Below are 19,013 nucleotides of genomic sequence, written 5' to 3' on the forward strand. Positions count from 1 at the left end.
CCTCTGAATGCCAGACCTCTGCTCTTGAGGAACATTTAATCTAAATATAAAAGACAAGATTTATGATCACAAAACCATACTTTATGATATAAGAATGTTTGTTGTTCACTATGTAATATGTAATTATGTGAGGCTGACTAAATATATAGGAAGGAGACAGACCAGAATGTTTCTATGTTTATAGGGTCACATTCTCATCTGGAAAAATATTCTTTCCAGATTCCTGTTTGCAGAGATGCCTCCCCTACCCAGAGAGTTTTTATTTCTCTTGGTGACGTGGGCCTTCTCTAGTATATATAAGATTGTCTCTGCAGCCGCCATGTTTGGAGGGAGGGAGGTTCCACCTCCATCAACTCTTGGAGAGCCAGCTCACAGTAAAAGATTCCCATGGGCTTCTCCAATCTCTCTGTAGAAGGTAAGCACCACCCTCGAGTCCTCTAGGAGGCAGGCTCCGGGAAGGTGCCATTTAACGTAAATTTGAGCTAGGAAGGTGTTTGGCCAATGCTCCTTGTTTTTCAGGTAAAGAAAAGGAAACACAATGAAGGTCAGCGATTTGTCCAAGGTGGCATGGTAAGGAATATTTGGGGGCAAGCAGAAATTGATCCTCAGTTCTTTTAAACAGACAAACAATTTATTATAAGCATTCAGAGGGATTTTATGAAACCCAAAGGAAAGGATAGAGAGAGCTGGGCTAGAAATAAGGCTATGGATAGCCATGGAGAACTCGGAGAATTCTCTCTCTTTGCATCTTTCAGTCTACCATTTCTTGGTGTCTTGGACCCTGGTTCCCCGCTGTTTAGAGAGCACCTCACTCACATTCCAACTCCAGTCATGCAAAGTAACTGGCTGGCTCTTTGACTCTTTTTAGTCCCCAATCCAAATTTTAGGAGGAAAGAATCTGATTGGTTCAGTTTGGGACAGCTGTCTAACTTAGTTGACTTAGCTGTTGCTGGAGGGCAGGGGACTCGTAAGACAAACTTGGCTGCACATGCAGTTGAGGAATGGCAAGGAAGAATGCACAGCAAAGGGCAGAATGATTAAGAACCATGCTGGAACCCAAAGACACCTGCTGTAAACGTCGTACACTGAGATTGTGGCACAAACAAGACAGGATCAAATTTTTTCTCTCCTGGTCTTCAATGATTTCACTAACACCTTAGGCCTAGGGCATTCCAAAATAGAAGATGCATGCATGCATACATAGACACACACACACACACACACACACCATGCCCACACATAGACATACATGTGTGCATGCATGCACTATATGCACACATATACACATATGCATAAACGTGTACACACATGGCCTGCACACCCATGCACAAGTGCACTAAATGTGTATGTGCACATGAGCACGCAGGTACATGCTTTACACGCACACATACAGACACGTGCACGCATGCATGTACATACACTCACACATACACGCATATGTGTGTGCAAAAAGGACGTTTGACAGGTGGCTGTGAAGTCAGAAGGACAGATAATGTCATCTTTCATGTAAGACTTTTTCTCCATTTATTTTATTTTGAAAAATAATTTGTAATTTTATCACTTTCAAGAGAAATACCTAGAATCATAATTTACATTTCGTGATTCATCTGGCTGATTCCATGTTTCAGCACGTCTAGTATGTTTCTAAAGTCTCAACAAAGTGCTCCTCTAAGATGTTGGAGCACTCTGTACCTTCTTTACCGTTTTAGTTTTAGGCTTAGTAAATAGAATGAAATCAAATCATCGGAAGACTTAACCTGCACATTTTCCCCTTTTCTGTGGCAACCCTTTTGTGTGGTAGATGAAGGAAAAAAGGAAGTGGAGAAACAGCAGCAGAGACTAGAACAGAGATAAAAGAGCAGAGAGGAGAAAAACAACAGAATCCACGCCAAGAGCGAATTTGTGGAAAGGATCAACTCAATTGACAAATTGATGCTGGAATTTCGTCTTCAGGAGGTCCGTGGTCTCCGTGGTTCAAAGAATGAACCCACTGACCACAGATCAGTGGTAAGACAGGATTTGTTTTACAGAAAAGAATACAGAGAAAAAACATCAAAGCTCCTGGCAGAGAAGAAAACCCAAGTGGGAAGAAAGGTCGCTCTGTCTCTCTGTCCCTCTCTGCCAGGGGTTGTTTGTCTAGGGGTATTTATAGTCGCATGGGCCCTGTGTAGTTACATTAAGCCAGGACTTGGTAACAAATGAATGGATACATTCCCTTTGATTGGGGTAAGATGAATGAATGCATTAATGAATGGATATAGTCTGTTCCTGAAATTGGCCAGGTCTAGGAAACTTACAGGAAATTGACCTAGGTGCAGGAAATTGAGAGGGTTGTTCCCAGTTTAACCTTAAGTGCAAGGGGAGGGAGAAGGGGAGGTGCTGGGGTTTCTCCAGCAGTTGCCTGGCCTCTCTGGCTATTAGAACTTCCTTCCAAGGGGCAGGAGGAGGGAGGGGGCATGCCTACCCTCCAACCTGCTGGTTCCTCTGCCTGCTGCCTCCACCAACACCACCAGGGTGGAGGCAGCAGGTCCTCCCCTCAGCTCGGCTGAGCTGGCTGGAGCGCCACCACCCTGTATCAAAATCTTTAGCTAGACTAAGAGAAGATGCAAATAACTTAAATCAGAAGTGAAAGTGAAGATATTACAACAGACTTCATAGAAATTAAAAGGAACATAAGAGCATACTATCAACTGTATGACCACAAATTAGGTAATCTAGATGAAATGAACAAATACCTGGAAACATACAAATTGCTGAAATGACTCCAGAAGACCAGGGAAGTCAACAGACCTGTGCCAAGTAGGGAGGTAGAATCAGTAATCAGGAACCTGTCAACAGAGAAAAGCCCAGGACAAGATGGCTTCACTGGTGAGTTCTACTGGACATTTAAAAAAGAATTAACACTAATCCTCTTCCAAATAAATAGAAGTCAGAAGTTTCAAATGCATTTTATGAGGCAAGAATTAACATTGATGTCAAAGATAGACAAAGACACTATAACAAAAGTACAGACCAATATTACTTATGAAAATGGATGCGAAAATCCTCAAAAAAGTTCAGAATAAGCAAATCCATAGAAACAGAGAGTGTATCAGCAATTACTAGACAATGGAGAGAGGAAAAGGGGAGAGGAGTGACTTACTGGGTACGGGGCATTTTGGGAGGGGACAATGAAAAGAATTTGAAATTAGTTAGAGCTGATGATTGTACAACCTTGTGAGTATTCTAAATACCACTGAATGGTGTACTTTAAAATGCTTAATTTTATGTTATGTAAATTTTACCTCAAGAATAGTACAAAGAACACATAGAAAAGTAGATAATTGTAGTCATACACACACACACACACATATATATATATGTGCACCCATATGAATAATATAGATAACCTGCAATTAGATAAATAAACTGCCATTTAATCAAGGGTAGATTACTTCAGATTTTTGTCATTTAAGGAGTGACAGCCTTATCTGGGAAGCTGCCAACACATTTTCCTAGAGTGAAGATGGTAGTCTGAGACTCTCTTTCTACCTGTTATGATCTGCACCTAGTTGGATTCCAGTAGGGCCTGTCCTCATGCAGAGGCTGGCTCATTTGGAGGCTGAAGCTGGTGACTTTCTGCTATGGATGCTCACACTTCTGCCAGTGGCAAAGGCCTTGACATTGGATTTGTCCCGGGGCATCTCTCACTTAAGATGCCTTCTTTCTTTTAAAGGCTGGAAGCCTTGTTTCACAGATTCTTTGATGTTGTCCCTCAGGTATGATAAGCTGAGTCTGTCACAGAAATGCCAACTTTTGCAAGAACTGAATTCTCTGGGAAAAAGAAACACAATTCACCTCTGAGATCATAAAACCTAGGCAGCATTTCCAGACCTTCCCAAGGTTCCTAAGGTTAGGAACAGGTGATAGCGTATCCAAATGGCATAAACTGTTCACATTCAAATTTGCAACTGACCCTGAAATTTAAAGCTTGTCATGACCAGTGTCAGATTGCACTGAATAATTATTTGCAAGCACTGGACTCTATAGGTTCAAACAACTTCCTTGGTTGAGCCAGTTGGCCAGGGACTGATGTTTGGTTGGACACGGTATGTCTGCCAGGGCCTGGCTGACCCTTGGAGTCCAGAGCCTATTTTATGGTCAGGACGTTCTCCTCAATCAGTCAGTCAACCACTATCATGACTGCCTGTCTGCCTCTCTTCCTTCATTCCTCCTGTCTCTTCTTCCAACTTGCTGTCTCTGTTTTTGGCAACTGTACTAGAGAAAACAACAGGAAATGCTAAGCTATTTATGTTGGCACAGAAATTGTTAAACCAGTAAACAATTTTGCTTAGCTGTAATATGTCTCAATGTTATTCTCCTTTTTTTCTTCTTCTTCTTCTTTTTTTTTTTTTTTTTTAGTTTTTGGCTGGGGCTGGGTTTGAACCCGCCACCTCTGGCTTATGGGGCCTGTGCCCTACTTCTTTGAGCCACAGGCACCACCCTAGTCTCCTCTTCTTTTCTTGGTTAATATTTCATTCACAATTTTTTATTAGGACATTAATTTAATTTCAGTAGCTAGGGGGCTACAACAGGGCACTTTTTCCTCCAAAACTATCCCAATAGGACTTTAGAACAGGTATTTGAGAAGTCAACGATCAGTGATCAGACAAGTTTGGGAGTCCCTGAGTTAAACAAAGACATGCTTCTTTACCATAATATTTCTCAGAGTATTCAATGGGTAGTCTAAGTTTTCAAAACAGGATTTGAGGCATTTCCAAATTTATTAGATCAAAATATTCTTTTTGTGAGGACACGTTTCTCACAGGACACATTTCCAAGAACAGTAGTTTTCAAGGCTTTTTGTCACATATTCCCTAAAAGTATTTTGCAATTACTTACTTCATTGTATGTATATCTGATGTTGATATTTACAATTTTTGCATAAGGTAGATACATGCAAATATTTGACATCAAAAATAAAACTGTTACATCACTGTAAAAAGTTTCCAGTGGAATTTCAAAACTGGAAATAATTTAATATTTACTAACATCTATTTAAAAAATTATCGGGGCGGCGCCTGTGGCTCAAAGGGGTAGGACGCCGGCCCCATATGCCAGAGGTGGTAGGTTCAAACCCAGCACCGGCCAAAAACTGCAAAAAAAAAAATTAACCAAGGGCCGGTGGGACTGCAAATTAATGTAACTTTTTTTAGAAGGAAGTATAGAGAACCTTCAAAAAACTCAAACCAGAACTCCCATTTGATCCTGCAATCCCATTACTAGGTATCTACCCAGAAGAAAAAAAGTCCTTTTACCATAAGGACACTTGCCTTAGACTATTTATTGCAGCTCAAGTTATAATTGCCAAGATGTAGAAGCAGCCTAAATGCCCAGGAATGGATTAGCAAACTGTGGTATATGTATACCAGGGAGTACTATTCAGCCATTAAAGAAGATGGAGACTTTACATCTTTGTATAAACCTGGATGAAAGAAGAACACATTATTCTTGGTAAAGCATCATGACAATGGAGAAGCAAGAATCCAATCTACTCAATTCTGATATGAGGACAAATAATGACCTAGTGCACGGTGGGGGGCCGGGGGAAAAGGGGTGAGGGGGTCACAGTGTGTGACATACCTTTTGGGGGCAGGACACAATTATAAGAGGGACCTTACCTAATAAATGCAAGCAATGTTATCTGTTTCTTTGTACTCTCAGTGAATCCCTAACAATAAAAACAAAAATTAACTAAGGAAGTTTTTTCTTCTTGGACCTGTATTTACAATTTACTTTCCCCATAGCTACTCTCCTCGTGCCGTGTTGTTTGTGGTTGAAAGTGTCTTATTATAGAATAAATGTACAGAAACTAGAATTTTACTATTCAATGTGTTTGTGATAGTATAAGCGACTTTTCTTCTAGACTGAGTTTTCATGATAATTTTTATTTTAGAACATAATTGATTACAACAAAAGTATATTACCAATTTTAATATATGATAAACATAAAAGTCAAGCTTTTATTAGAAATTGATGCTTAAGTCAGATATATCATGATCCAATATTTCCTATGCATTTAATGAAAGGTAGACAATGCTAAAAGTTTAGTAATGGCTAAAATATTATTAATTTTTTCCTGCTACTAGGAGGTAAAAATATTATAAAATAAAATTAAGTTGAGGATCCACTTATTTGAGTGTTTCACAATACGTACAAAAGCAATTTTTAACCACTACTTTGAAAATTCTACATCAACTCTGAAAGAATTTATATTACAGTTTTATCTTGTTTCCGTGAATCATGCAAACTTTGGCAGTGCCAGAAAACATTACGATTACATGGAAAACGATCGTGACAATAACCTTCTCTGGCTATTTGAAGATACGTTTCTTTCCAGATAATGGCATATCCCAAGAATGGGAATAGATAACGGCTGAGACTCTGAGTAGTTTATATTTAAGTATGAAAGTAATCTCTTCTTGATAATCGATATTTCTTAGGACTGCTGTCTCTTGCTTTGCTCTCCAGGGATTCTTGAGAGAAAATTACGCTTTGGCAGGAGCGGAGAGGATAGAGCCTTTTGATTCAGGACTCTGAGATGCCCTTTCCCATCAAGGGAATTAGTAAGTAAGATGAAAACTATTTATCATCACAGATTTATCTTTTTCCAGATGTTTTCATCTACAAAATAATGATATAGGTCTATATGCGTTTAGGCTAAGGCGCCGTAATTTATGTAACCAATTCCCCGTTCTTGAGCCTCTAGAATAATGCCTATCTTTTGTGATCGTAAGTAAATCATTTTTATGCACTGTGAGTGGTGTAATTCCCAAAGCAGAGTATTGGGTTAGAGGTCATGAAACTATCTGTTTCTTACACACATTGCCACACTGTTGTCCTAAAAGGTCAAACCGACTTAAAAGTCTGCCCAGGCTGGGTGTTTACATTCCTGTTTATTGGCTTTCTAGGTCCTTCAGGCTATGGTAAAATTCTGTATTTACATTTCTAAGATTGCTGCTGTGCATTGACTCATGGTATTTGCTTGTGTGTAAACTGTCTGCTTTGATCCCCGATCAGATGGAACCTACGTATTGATTTTTCATATTTGTGCTCGCTCTCCGTCGTTTGGGAGACATTTAATCAGTGATGTTTGCCCTTCCTTCTGCACACAGGTTGTTGGCGTGCCCTTGGCGCACCAGGGCAAGGGGTCCTGTTATCAGGGGAGAAACTGACAGGCGCAGCTGCTCTGCCCTTGAGCCACTTTGAAGTCTAAACAGAAAGCATTTCGGGGCTTAGGAACACTAAGTTTGTGCTTTCAGCGCTATCTGTGAGCAGAGTTGACTCCGGCCCTTTAGGTTTTATCAGTCCTCCTTCCTGGGACCTATTTACGCAATATTCCAAGTTTGAGAACTTCCCTTCTAAGAAGGGATGAAGAATCTCATAAATTCTCAGTGCCTGTGAATTCTAATCTTCTTACCTAAGGTAACCTATTTACCTACCGTGTTTTACTCTCGTGGCGTCTTTCCATTTCTCCAATTCAGCGCTGCTCGCTCAGACTGAAAAGTGAGAATACACACACCCCGTAACCCAGACCCAGAGTCCCCTCTGGGCCAGTGCCTAGCTGTCAGCTCAAACCTGGATGACTCCAGTTATTCCCTCTTGGACTCCGTTTTGGGTACCAGGAACTGGAAAAGTCAGAACAAGAAGTTGGTTTTCCATGCTTAGAAATAGAATTACTGCTTGTTACCGGTTAGAAGTGGAGCAGATTAAACTAAGGATGGGTAGCCCACCAGGACAGAGACTTAGCTCGGTGGGTTGTGGCCCCAATTACCATGGGGAGGGCAGGCACACAGTCAGCAGGAGATTCTTGGGGTCAATCAGTTCTGCCTTTAGGGTAGCTGCCAAGGTAGCTGGAGGGAGGAGAGTGTCTTTCCATCTGGTAATGACCAGTAATCGACTTTCCCCAGAAATCTCCAAACACTGGGTCGATTAGTTCAGGAGTTGCTGCAAGGGGGAAAAATCATTCACATCAGGCCCAATGAGTCAGATGGCATCAGCACTCAGTCTCCCTTCAGAGCACTTTGAAGTTGGCCACAGACTCGTGCAACCACAGAAGAGATCTAAGTGCTCTTTGAAAATCAAACAAATCCAAAATTGAAGTGGAGACGATATTCTCATGTCATGAGATAGTGTGTTTTGGGAGAAAAATGAAATCGCTTAAAAGTTCTCTTAATTAGTTCAAATCAGGACGCTGCAAATCTGTGACTCTGATACACAGATGTTTGATTTCGTCTCTGTCTCTGATAAATATGTTGATCTAATCCTTTACTTCAGGCTTAGGGGAATTTTTAATTTTTCTTTATAGATCATCATTTGAAAATTAAAAAAGAATCTTCCTAAATGTAGAATATAAACGTCTTAACACAATAACTAAGAGGATGCCATGAAGGCTACATTAACCAGTTTGATGAAAATATTTCAAATTATATATAAAACCAGCACACTGTACCCCATGACTGCATTAATGGACACAGCTATGATTTAATAAAAAAAAAAAAAGAAAAGAAATTGAGGCATATTGTGAACTTGCATTATCTTTTGCAGTTGTTACTAAGAGGCCACCCAAACCCAGGATCTTTCTGCTTCTCCTCTGGTATCAGGCTGGCTCTCACCACCGTGCCAGTGAGGGGCCATGCACAAGGCTGTTGTCACCACAGTGGTCGCTTTATCAAAACAATAAGGATGCTGTTCCCATAGGACATTTTGAAAACAATCCTTATTGATAGAGCAGTTCTGCCCCCCTCACAAACAATGAAACTCCCAGCACCCTCAAGGGGCTCAACCGGGGGTGAAGGTGGGGAAAGCCCCACAGATCTGAGCCCCTTGCTGAGCCTCTCAAGAAACTGTGGGCTGAGGTCAGGCTGCCCGTTCTCTCTGGAGCTCTGGAAATAAAGGAAGGAGGAAAGTTATCTGTGTTTTGTGTATCAGGCCCTTGACTTTCCTCATTTAATCTCATTTAGTACAATATCAGGCTTCTCCAGACAGAATTTATATAAGTCCCTTATATAAAGATAAGAAATTGGCTCATGCAATGATGAAGGAGGGCAAGTCCCAGACCTGCAGGTGAGTCACCAGCTGGAGACCCGGGAGAGCTGACGGTGCAAGAGCCAGGAGAGCCAACGGTGTGAGTTCCAGCCTGAGGTCTGGCAGGCACAGGACCTGGGGAGAACCGATGTTTCAGTTCAAGTCTGAAGGTAGGAAAAAGCCAATGTCTCAGTTCGAATGCTGGCAGGTGGGAAGAATTGTCTCTTACTCCTGGAAAGTCAGCCTTTCTGTCTATTCAGGCCCTCGGATGATTGGGTGGGGACACCCCCACCAGGGAAGGCAGTGTGCTCTATTCAGTCTGCGGATTCGTTTGGAAGCCCCTCCTAGAAGCATCCTGAATAGTGTTTGACCAAATGTCTGGGACCACACAGCCCAGTCGAGTTGACACATGCAGTTGACAGTCATAGCCACCAACGTCCAGATGACAACACTGGCTCAGGAGGTGTGGGGAGTTCATCAAGGCCTTCTCACGCTGCTGCATGATGGGAAATGTACCCATTTTGTCTCCACAATGAGGTCTTTGGTTTAGGGAAAATGTGAGTGTGTTGACGGCGTCTATTTCCATTGTTAAAGAACAAAGGTAATTCAAGCAGGAAGGCAGAGGGGACCCTGAATCTCGGATACCTGAGGACATCTTCAAAGCGGGTTGGGTGGAGACACGCTCTCCCGGCCCCAGGTAGCACTGACTGCTCCTCCCACTGCAAGGCCTTTTGGAGAAGGGAAGGAGGAGGCCAAGGTGCCCCAGCATGTCCCTGGGGGACCAGAGTACCTTTTAAACAGCTATTTTGCCTATTGCTAGAGTGCTTAGAGGATTGTGCTCTGCATCACACTACATTCCCCCGCCCCCCCCAAAGTCCCTAGAAGCTGCCTGGAAGCAGTGCGACAGGTCCAAGCAGATACCCCTTGCTCCCCCAACCCCGGCCAGTATGCTGGTCTCCTGGGCCCCTCTCTGTCCTCTCTAGCCGCGTCCCTCCCCCTCAGTGGGGAGCCAGGGCACCAGTTTTGACTTCTAGGTTCTGTTGGTGAGATTGATGGAAAGGTAATATTCCTTTACAAACCGGAAAGACATCAAAAAGTTCCATTTATTTTTAGGGTTTAATTAGAAACACTCGAATAAAAGAAATTTTGATCTTTGAGGAGAAATATTTCACAAGTGGGAGGGTTTAGGATCAGAGTTAGGGTGAGGGAGTTTTCTATGTCCTGCTTTGCTGCTTGAGAATTTAAGAGGTGGCAAAGAGGGCTCCTCTGTCTCTGTTTTCCCCCTCTCTGGAATTCTTGTTGATCAGCTCATCCTCCTTCTTCCCAGACCTGTTTCCATCAGCCAGCCTCAGACCCGTTTCCTCGGTGTGTGGCAACGGGGGAAGTGGGAGTGACACATCCTGGCCTCAGCCTTGTGCTTTAAGTCACCAGTGATGGGGAGGACTTTTTTATAAAGGAGAGGGGGTGCTTAGGGGTGGAGGGGACATTCACAGCATGGCAGAGGATGTGTTAGTGTACCGCACAAATGTAGGATCAAGGTCACCTTGACCTCCCAAAAGAGACAAGGATCATCCCTGCCGAGAGGAGTTTCTACCACCTGTCCCAGAATAGCATTTTGGGGAAGAATGTGAACACTGTGCCCTCAAGAGGCTGTTTCTTCTACCCATGCGGCAGCGGGAGCTGGCAGAGGACCCTGGAGGGAAGCAACATTTTGTCGAAATAAACTAATAGGAATTCACTTTGTGTGGACCACACTGGCTGTACTCAAGTGAGAGTCAAGAGGAAGGAGGGCTCGAAGCCAGGAGCAAAGAGATAGCAGGACACTAGAGCAGGTGGCCAGGGCAGGAGCACAGCCTGAAGAAGGTCCAAGCTGGACCAGAGGCAAAACATCCTCACTGAGAGGTTGAGAGCCAATGCCTAAGAGCCTGACGGTCTGTTTTAGGTACTTAAGATTTAGAGTAAAACACAAACCAAGTCTTATTTGATAGTAAAAGTCATTCTTAATTTTATTAAGGTGTCACTTTAAAGAATCCCTGACTTAATACTTTTATTGTTATATGGAGATATCTGGGCTGGGTAGACAGTCAGATTCTGGTATCTAGAGACAAGTTCCCTTTAAAGAAGCCAGCTTGGCTCGGTGGCTGTAGCTCAGTGAGTAGGGTGCCAGCCACATACACCGTGTGGCGGAATCAAGCCCAGCCCAGGCCGGCTAAAACAACAATAACAACTGCAACAACAACAACAAAAATAGCTAGGCATTGTGGCAGGTGCCTGTAGTCCCAGCTACCTGGGAGGCTGAGGCAAGAGAATCACTTAAACCCAAGAGTTTGAGGTTGCTGTGAGCTGTGACTCCAAGGCACTTCACAGAGGGTGACATAATAAGACTCTGTCTCAAAAATAAATAAATAAATAAACAAACAAAGAAGCTAGCTTGTCAGAGCTTCTTTCTGTCTAGAATGCCACCATGCCCCAAAGCCCCTGGATGAATGACCAGGTCTTAGGAGACTTACCTGGGCTCCCATTCTGCCTCCTGCTTCATCCACTTTTCAGCCAGCCCTAGGCCCCAGACAAGAGTGAGTTCAACATTAAAAGCAAAGGCCATTTTCAGCTAAGTGACTCTTGTGGCTTCCTGGCAAACCCAGAGAGACTCCCAACCCATAGGAATCACAAAATCCCTCTTTCCTAAAGTGAGTTCATAGAGGGAGATAGAGCTAGTGGGAAGGGTCAAAAAACACATGACCTGCACGCAGCTCCCTTCTGCCGTGGCCTGGAGGTGTCACTTGGTGGTCGCTGTACCCTCCACTGAGCTTTGATATGAGCCTAGACTCTCCTCATCTCCAGCAGCCAGCATTCCGGTGGCCTCGCCAACTACCAGGGCTGACACCCAGATGGGAAATTAGAACCAGGACCAAGTCTGCTTGAGCACACTGACCAACTTAGATTCTTCTCTAGTCAGCACAGAGATGTGAAATAATTGAGAACAAAGTAAAAATGAATCTTCTCCTGGAGACACTGGTAATCGTGAGGGGGCTTTGTATAAATAAAGGCATATGTGATCACTGCAAGCTGACTCCAGGCAGAGAAGGAATGCAGGGTGAACTGAAAGGGGAAGTGGGGAGGGCACGTGTTTGAAAGGAGGGAAGAGCAGATCTAGGGGTAGAGGAGAGATCATCTGAGCCCAGCAGAAAGACCAGGCTGAGTGCCCAGGTGGGAATGAGGCCCCACACATCATGGGCAGCAAGATCGGGCTAGTCCGATTGTAGAGAAGGGCTCTGGAACTACAGGGTGGGAGTGACACACACAGGAAACCTGCAGGTTTTACCAGCATGGATGGGCTGCCAGTGAGTTAGCATGGAGCAAACAGGCCCTGACAGCTCCGGAGTGCAGGGATATGGGACTAGGATGCTTAACCTATTTAAAACATCCAGAAGGAAAAAATATCAGGGTGGATCTGATCCTAAGGGAGAGAGGAATTGGCATAAATTGTTATTTTATGCCTCCTGCTGGTGTGGCAGTCTGGGAATGGGGGTTGTCAAAGCGGGTATTTGCCCAGGATTTATGCTAAGAGAGCAAATGTGTGGATAGGCAACGAGGTCAGTCAGCAGGCAAGCTGGGGTGAGGGCTGCCATGGGATGAGAGAAAGGGGGGGACAAAGTGTTATGCACCTGCAAAATCAGGTTTAAAAGGAATGTCGAGCTTTTGAGGTTGTTCAGGTGACAAAAGGTTAAGTTCAGTGGCATTCTTGCCACATACACATCATTTCTTCTCATGTAATGGCCCAAACCTCTCCAATCCAAGTTGGAAGGGCAGGTGGCTGCCATTTGCATGATGGCAGTGGGGGCCAACCGGTGCTGTCTCATCTGGTCTCTGAGAATAAATGCTCTAAATCCGTGGGACACTCATTTATTCCTAGGTCCATTGGCTCATTTACTCACCCACTTATTTATCCACTTGTTTTACAAGTACTATTTATTATAAGCTAGGCCCCATTTTGCTTATGGATAAAATTTCTGTGAGCTATAAATTTGGATACATTCCCTTTCCTCTCGAGCACAACAGCCAGCAGGAAAAGGGGTGATGAAGGAGGGGTGGAGCAAGTGAGGGACTTGTGGGCCAGGTGCTGCAGAAGGGGCCCCCTACAATTTACCAAGGACTTCCAATGGGCAGGGGCCAGAGCTCCACGTTTTGTGGTCAAGGTCATGTTTATCCCGCATCCATCAGATGAGGAAATTGGGGTTTAGAAAGATTAAGTATTTAGTCAGTAGTGGTTTTTCCTGAAGCATTTGAAGTTTCTTCTTTCTACAGAAAAGTATGTACTTTCACAGGAAGTCAACCCCAAAGAGTTTACGTGTATGTTCGTTTCCTAGGGCTGCCATAACAAAGCACCACAAACTGGGTGGTTTAGAACAATGGACACTAACTGGCTTCCAGTTCTGGAGGCCAGAAGCTCAGGATCAAGGTGTCATTTGAGCCAGGATCCCCTTGATGGCATTTGGGAAGGATCTGCTCTAGCTCTCTCCTAATTTCTGCTAGTTCCTTGGTTCCTGGCAGCGTGACTCCAACCTTTATGTGACATTCTCCGAGTGCATGTGTGTGTGTGTGTGTGTGTGTGTGTGTACATAAGCACATGCACCTGTTTGGACCCAAATTTCCCCCTCTTAAAGGACATCAGACATGGTGGATTAAAGGCCCACCCTCCAGCGTGACCCTATCTTAACTCAATTACCCTTGCAATGACCCTCTTTCCAAGAAGGCTGTATTAGAGAGTTCTCAGGATTAGGACTTCAGCATGTCAGTTTGGAGAGGGACACAATTCAACTTGCCACCGAGTCGCTGTGGGGGAGTGATGAGTCCCAGCTGTTTTGTAACCTATTTCTTTATGGTCCTACCTGGACCCCACAGTTTTCTGCTTCCCAGGGAGGACACAACGCAACAAATTTGTGAGGGTTTTGCTTTTGTTTTTTAATTCTCCAAATGTTCTGCAGGAAGCTTTGTGTTGTTTTAAGCCACTACGTTTGTGGCAATTTGTTACAGCAGAAGTAGGAAATTGTGTTTTTAATAATTCAGAGTAGATTATCTGTACACTGTCTCGGAGTGGGGAGGGCGGGCAGGACTGCAGGGGACCTTCAGGAGTTCAGTGAGCCCTCAGTATCCTCAGCGATTGGTTCCAGGACCCCTGCCTATACCAAAATCCACGGATGCTCAGGTCCCTGATGTAAAGGGGGATGGGGTAACGTAAGCACATCCTCCCATACATCATCACCAGATTACTTTTAATACCTAATGCAATGTAAAAGCTATGTAAATAGCTGTTATACTCTCCTGTTTTATTTGCATTTCTTTATTGTTGCATTTTTATTTATAGCGTACTTTTTCTCTAATATTTTCAATTTGCAGTGGTGGAATCTGGATTCAGAACCTGCAGATAGGATGGCCTGCTGTACCTGATTTAAGCCAGTTTTCATGACTGAGGAAACCCAAGTCCACTCACATGGCCACGTGTGACACTTCCTGCTGTCCACCGTCCCCTCCTCCAGCAGCAGGTGGGAGTGGTAGTGGCTAGAGGGCATGTTCATTTGCACCACTCAGATCCCAGGCTGTTTTAGGCAGGAATTTGTGATTAAACAGCAGTGTCATTAGTTTCCAAACTTTCATGGTATCAGGTTAAAATGGAACTTTTTATAGCTCCTCCGTGGAAGCCACCTCTAGCCACGGCTTTCTATATCCTAAAAATAAGACAATAGCATAGTTAAAAAAAAGAAAACAAAGAAAGAAAAAGGGAAACAAGAGAGAGAGCCCTGAAACATATTCTCATAAAAATCAAACAAAAGGCCCAGGCGGTGAGGCCAAGGGCATATTAAATTTCAGGCCTGCTGTCTGCTAGCTGTCAGATCAAGGTCCACGGGTCACTTTCTCTTCCTGGCTTCTATATTTAGGCATGTCAGGCAGCCTGGCCTTTTCTCGGAGGCCAGCTGCACGCTGCAATAGATACCCACCCGTGGGAATTTTGAGACGAGGGGCCGCTCTAATTTTGCACACTCTCTCTTGATATTTGGTGCTCTAACCAGTCCTGAAGTCACGAATTTTTCTTTCCAGATTGTTACTTCAAGTGCATAATAAAAAAAAAGTATCGCTTTCACAGCCTGCATGGCTGCATAATTCAGATCTGGAAGGTGATTCTATTTCAAGAAATGCTATGACTCCGGGCATGTGTTTACAAACATGTGTTATGTCTAAGTCTCCAGCTGGTAAGTGACTGTAAGATCAGGAATAGTTGCTAGCTAAGCCGGGTATTAACTATGGTTAACAGAGACAGAAATACCTTGTTTAAGTGGGTGGGTGATGTTGATAGCGGCTGCCAGAAGTTTATTTCTCTCACTCTTCCCTCAGCCAATCTCCACGCCTCCCTGTGACGGCAATTTTCTTTTCCTTTAACCCGTTGCTTCCATTTCCCCGCTCACACCACTGTGTCAGACGTTTCGCTGAAGTCTTCTCCTACAGACTTATTGGTGAGTGCCGGCAATCAGATCACATGTACACCAGTTGCTCGTCCAAACCAGACTGATTTGGAAAATTTATTGCTTTGGCATTTCAAAAATCACATGTACTCCTCACTTGCTATTTCTTGCCAGAGCTGGTAAACATAGAAAAGCTAAAAACTGTTCATTAATGGAGAGGAAAAGATTGAGAACATTTTATTTATTCCAGAAACCAAATCACAAATTTGAGTCACAGCATTTGAAAGCTAGGAATCTGGAGGGTGGGGGAGGATCTTTTACAGTAAAAGGGGTAGCATTTAAGACCACCTCTGATGTCGCTTTCCCCAAACATGTGACTCAAGCCTCCAATTGGTAGATCCAATTACCTACTGATAGGAAATGCAAGAGACAGATGAACATATGAGATGGCAGGAAGAAGCTGCCATCCACAAAATCCAGACTGGGGGAAACTCTGTAGGACAGATGACCTGATTTCTTCAATAAATATATTTGAAGGAAGAGACAGAAAGAAAATGAGAGCGTCATCGTGTGGATTAATAGACTTAACACATAACAATCACTTGCAATGTGTAGGCCTTATTATGGAGACAATTGGAAATCTGGACGGTGGATACTTGAATATGTTAAGGAATCATTGTCAATTATTTAAGTCATGGTAACGGTATTGTGTCTACACATTTTTAAAACAATCCTGCCTTTCAAAGATACATATTTAAATCCTGGTTTTGCCTCAAACACCACGGTAGGCAGGAGATAAATGAAGATACAGACAGAACAAGGTAGTGGGGAATTGCACACAGTGGGAGCAGGGATTTGGGCCCCTGAGGATTCGTTACATTGCTCCACCTACTCTTGTATATGTATGAAATTTTCCATGATCAAACAAACAAACAAAAAAAGATAGCATTGCTTAAAGCAAAAATTTAGAAACCAACAATGTGTCCCCAAATTTTGCTGCCATATTAATGGAACAGATCAGAAGAGGCATGGGGGTAGGATTCTGGACCTTCACAAGTCCTGGTTGCCACCAGGTGCCACCTCACCCCTGGCCTCACAGGGAGGCGCTGGTGAAGTCTGCAGCAAAGTGTGGAGGGCTCTGGGGGCTGCTTCTGCTCTCGCTCAGGAGAAGCTGCTATTCTCAGCTCCCTCCTGGCTCCCCAGGGCACTCAGACCTTTTCTGCAACAATGGAAATTTAAAAACTTTTTAATTCAAAGCAGTGTACTTCACTCTAAGTCTATCATGACAATTCCCTGAGGATTCCTTTCCTAATTTTACAAAGCAAAGCTCTTGTACTGAGGCAGACAGTCTCAGTTTTTAAATCAGGGCAGTAAATTGCAAAAGTGGAAACTTTATTTTGCAGCTTCAAAATGTGGAATCCATTCACAGACCCCTCGGATCTGGATGGCCTTGTGACTTGGAACCAAGAGTGGCTGGTGTAACGCCGTGCACATTCTGAGCCAGGGAAGGCTGGGGTGTCTACCCGGCTTCTCTTGGAACCTGGCCTCTTTGGGAATATTCCCAAGCTCAGCTGCTGACTAGGGAGATCACATGGACCAGAACTGAGCCTTGAGGGCAAGGCCCCAGGATCACCCAGCTCCCAGCTGACTTACCAGCTGGCCATTGACTTGTGAGTGATCCCAGCAAGACCAGCTGGGCCAGTGCACACCAGAACCGGTGGACCATCCCACAAGGTTCTGAGCTGGATTAGACAGTCGTTGCTTTAAGGCATTCACTTGGGAGGTGTTTGAAAATGCAGGAACAACCAAGAATATAGTCTACAATTACTTTTCTCCTACACAGTGTGGTTGGGTGGTACAGAGGAGTAATGGGAATACCCCAGTGTTGGGGTAAGGGCATGGAGAAGAGTAACAACCAAGACTTGGAAGTCAGAGAGTAGTTTTCAGATTAAGAAATACCTAAATTGAGACCTGAAAGTGAATAGGAATTAGCCAAAGAAAAGATGAGGAAAGACTTATAGGGAGAAGGAATTGTTTCCAGAAGGCCAGAGGTATTTGGATGGATGGATAGATGGATAAATGAATGAATAGATGATGAATTTTCTTTTTTTGAGACTCACTATGTCACCGTCAGTAAACTGCGTAGTGTCACAGCTCATGGCAACTTGTAAGTCTTGGGCTTAAGCGATTCTCTTGCTTCAGACTCCCAAGTAGCTGGGACTACAGGCATCGCCACAACACCCGGCTATTTTTTTGTTATCGTTGTCATTGTTTTAGCAGGCCCAGGCCAGGTTCGATCCCACCAGCCCTGGTGCATGTGGCCGATGCCCTAACCACTGGGCTAAGGCGCTGAGCCGGGATGGTGAATTTTCAATGTGTCATCTTTGAGTCAAAGTCCCTTACAATGAAGGACATATATAATCAAGGATGCAATAAAACGAAGCTTTTAGCTTCCATCTGAATTATCTTTGGATATTTTGTGTTTCAGATCCTGAAGTCTAACCCTCTCCAGGAGACAAACTGTGGTCCTAACTATATGCTGTTCTTTATCGTAGATATTCACGTACACGTCTTCTGTCCATTGTGAGAAAATAAGCTTCTTAGGGGATCATGGATTACTTATTTTAATATTCTTAGACCTACCAGGTACCTAGCACCAAATAGGCAAGTAAGAGAACAAGCTAATGTGTTTCTTAAAATGGTTTAGAGTTCTTAAAAATTTAAGTTTCCAGAACCATTTTCACCATATCTGTTATTACTGCTTTAGGCCCAAATTTGCTCATACCCCCCTGCCAGTCTCTGCCTAGACCCGAGTGGTATAAAAACCATTTCATTCAAACTGCCTTTGCTTCAGTTTTGTCCGTGTTAAACCCTCTCCTGCTGGGTTGATTTTGATCATCGCCTGAACATTTTAAAATCAGCACCTCTTGAACTTCTCCCTGGGAGGAGTCTGATCCTTCCTTTCCTGATGTCCTTTCCTGTGTTAGAGAATGATTAGAGCTTCCCAGGCCCTGAACCTACGATATATTCTATCTAGAATGAGGAAGGGCCATGCTCCAAAAAGGCTCGGGTGGGAGCGGTGAGATGCTGGAACAGAAATAGAAATATGTCAGTTTTCAGCACTGAGCAACCAATGTAAAGATCTTTCTTATTGGCAGGAAAGAAAGCTTCTTATTTCTGTTTAATTAAAGAAATGACCTATGGCCTGTAAAAACTAATTTGACCAACACATTCCATCTGTGGATTTTATTTATAGAGATGAAACTCTAGACTCATCTACTACCCATGTCCTCTCCTAATATCTGATAGACTGAGGAGTCAAGAAGGAAAAAATAATAGACATTCAGACGGGGAAGAGCGTTGATCATCATCTAGTTCTATATACCTACCCTGTACGTGCCCTCATCTCACAGAAAAGAACCCGAGGCCGGGAGAGGCTGTGTGTGCCCAGATGCAGAGAGTGAAATGTATTTAGGGTGACAAACACAT

This window comes from Otolemur garnettii, unplaced genomic scaffold (assembly GCF_000181295.1).
Source record: "Otolemur garnettii isolate 467f Iridium unplaced genomic scaffold, OtoGar3 scaffold00079, whole genome shotgun sequence".
NCBI lineage: Eukaryota > Metazoa > Chordata > Mammalia > Primates > Galagidae > Otolemur > Otolemur garnettii.